This window comes from Microtus ochrogaster, chromosome 1, assembly GCF_000317375.1.
Source record: "Microtus ochrogaster isolate Prairie Vole_2 chromosome 1, MicOch1.0, whole genome shotgun sequence".
NCBI lineage: Eukaryota > Metazoa > Chordata > Mammalia > Rodentia > Cricetidae > Microtus > Microtus ochrogaster.
Window position 1 is genome coordinate 21,340,798 of NC_022009.1, and position 2,649 is coordinate 21,343,446.

The 2,649-nt window shown below is 42.5% G+C and overlaps 1 protein-coding gene across 1 annotated transcript in view; it reads right to left on the reverse strand.

The window, feature by feature from the left end:
• Positions 1 to 2,649, reverse strand: part of Zfyve1 (zinc finger FYVE-type containing 1) — a 62,910-nt gene that overhangs the window by 7,348 nt on the left and 52,913 nt on the right. The gene's annotated exons all lie outside the window — the stretch shown is intronic.

Consider the following 2,649-nt stretch of genomic DNA (forward strand, 5'->3'; position numbering starts at 1 on the left):
AGGGAGGGAGGGAGGGAGGGAGGGAGGAAGGAAGGAAGGAAGGAAGGAAGGAAGGAAGGAAGGAAGGAAGGAAGGAAGGAAAAGACCCACTGAAGATCATTAGGGACATGCTCTTGATGCTGGTCTCTTCTCTTTTGATTCCTAGCCTCAAAGCAAATGGGCTCCCTCCATCCCATATGTTGTGGAACAATCTTTTTGTACACTGTTAAGATGTGTTGCTATCATTGGTTTAATAAAGAGCTAAATGGCCAATAGCTAGGCAGGAAGAGTCGACAGGAGAGGCAGGGAGAGAAACAAGATGAATATGCTGTACTGCAGAAAGGTACCAACTATGTGGTAGAGCTTAGATAAGAAATATGGGCTAATTTAAGTTGTAAGATCTAGTTAGTAATAAGTCTAAGCTATCGGCCAAGCATTTATAATTAATAAGTCTCGCTGTGGTTATTTGGGAGCTAGCAGGTGAGAGAGAAAATTCTACTAGCCTGGAGACAATTAGGTTCCCTCCATCATGTACTCCCACCACGATGTACTATTTTACCATAGTCATAAACAACCCAGCCAATTAGTCACAGATAGAAAACTTCAAACCAAATAAAACCTTTCTGCTTTATAAGGTGGTCATCTCAAGTATTTCTTACAGGAACAGAAAGCTGACCAACAAGACCCCTGGACTAAATGATCTGCATGAGTTTAGATAACAGCTGCAGCAATTATCCAGCAAGGAGACGAGTACAATAAAATAACCCCTCCAAGAAAATTAGTTGTGTTGAATTTGTTACGATTCGTGAGTTATTCTAAGCATGAATAGTGATTTGATTTTTTTTGAGACAAGGACTTTCTTTTTTTTTTTTTAAATTTTATTTATTATGTATACAACTCTCCTTCCAAGTATGCTTTCGTGCCAGAAGAGGGCACCAGATCTCATTATAGATGGCTGTGAGCCACCATGTGGTTGCTGGGAACTGAACTCAGGTCCTCTGGGAAAGCAGTCAGTGCTCTTGACCTCTGAGCCATCTCTCCAGCCCCCGAGACAAGGACTTTCTAAGGTCGTCCCAGGATGGACTCAAACTCCTGGGTCCAAGCCATCGTCCTGTCTCAGCCTCCCCAGGAGCTTATAGAAGTACTCTAGCATGACAACTGTGAGCAGCGATAGACACAGGATGAAAGTCTTCTACACAGACCTAGTTCTCAACACCCCAAATTCAACAGTCAAAGTGGAAAACAGTAAGAGAATCCTACAGTAATCCTGGGTTCACAAGCTTGAGGCCATCCTGGACAATAGAACAAAACCCTATCTCAAAAGAAACCTTCTACTTTCTAGAATGTACTTCACTGAAACTTCCCATCTTGGAAGCTGGCTCAGATGGTAAAGGCATTTCCTGTCAAACCTGATAACCTGAGCCCAATCCCTGGGACCCACATGGTAGAAAGGGAGAACCAACTTCCACAAGTTGTCCTCTGACGTCCTCATGCGTGCTGTGCACGCACGCGCACACAAACACACCCCACGCACAATTCCCCAGAACACAGAAATAGCTTTCCCATATGCAGATAGTCACTAAAGCATTTTCATTAATAGGAAACCATATAATGAATAAATGTCAAAAATAAGGAAATGGTAATTCAAACCATAGTACTTAGTCAAATAAACTAGCATGAGAAAAAGGCAGGGAGAGATGGCTCAGTGTTAAGAGCCCTGGCTGTTCTTTTAGAGGTCCTGAGTTAGTTCAATTCCCAGTAACCATATGGTGGCTCACAAACCATCTATAGTGAGATCTAGAGCCCTCCTCTGACCTGCAGGCACACATGCAGACAAAAACATTGTATATATAATAAATAAATCTTTTTTTGTTTTGTTTTGTTTTTGTTTTTTGAGACAGGGTTTCTCTGTGATTTTGGAGCCTGTCCTGGAACTAGCTCTTTTAGACCAGGTTGGCCTTGAACTCACAGAGATCCGCCTGCCTCTGCCTCCCTGAGTGCTGGGATTAAAGGCGTGCGTCACCACCGCCCGGCCAATAAATAAATCTTAAAAAATAATAATTTAAAAGGGAGCTGGTAAGATGGCTCAGAGGTTAAGAGCACTGGCTGCTCTTCCAGAGGTCCAGAGTTCAATTCCCAGCAACCACATGGTGGCTCACAACCATCTGTAATGAGATCTGGTACCCTCTTTTGGTTTGCAAGCAGACATGCAAGCGAAACACTGTATAAAATAAATAAATTAAAAAATTAAAAAAGAAAATGGCAGGAAAAAATGGCATGTAAAATATAAATGGTCAGGCATTGTTGGGGCATGTGTAAGTCTCAGCTACTCAGAAGGTTCAAGCAAGGAAATTACTTGAGTCTGGGAGCTCAAGGCCAGCCTAAGAGCATAGTGAGGCCCCATCTCTACATAAATAAATGAACAGTAAGAACATATATAAAAAATGTACATGTGCATATGGAAAATGAGTAAGAACATACAAAATGACGTCTTACTTGCTAGTTGAGAATGACAATTTCATCCAAGGTTGAGCTCCTATCAACTATGCAATGAAGAAATAAGAAACGAAGAATAGCCGGGCGATGGTGGCGCAAGCCTTTAATCCCAGCACTGGGGAGGCAGAGGCAGACGAATCTCTGTGAGTTTGAGACCAGCCTGGTCTACAGAGC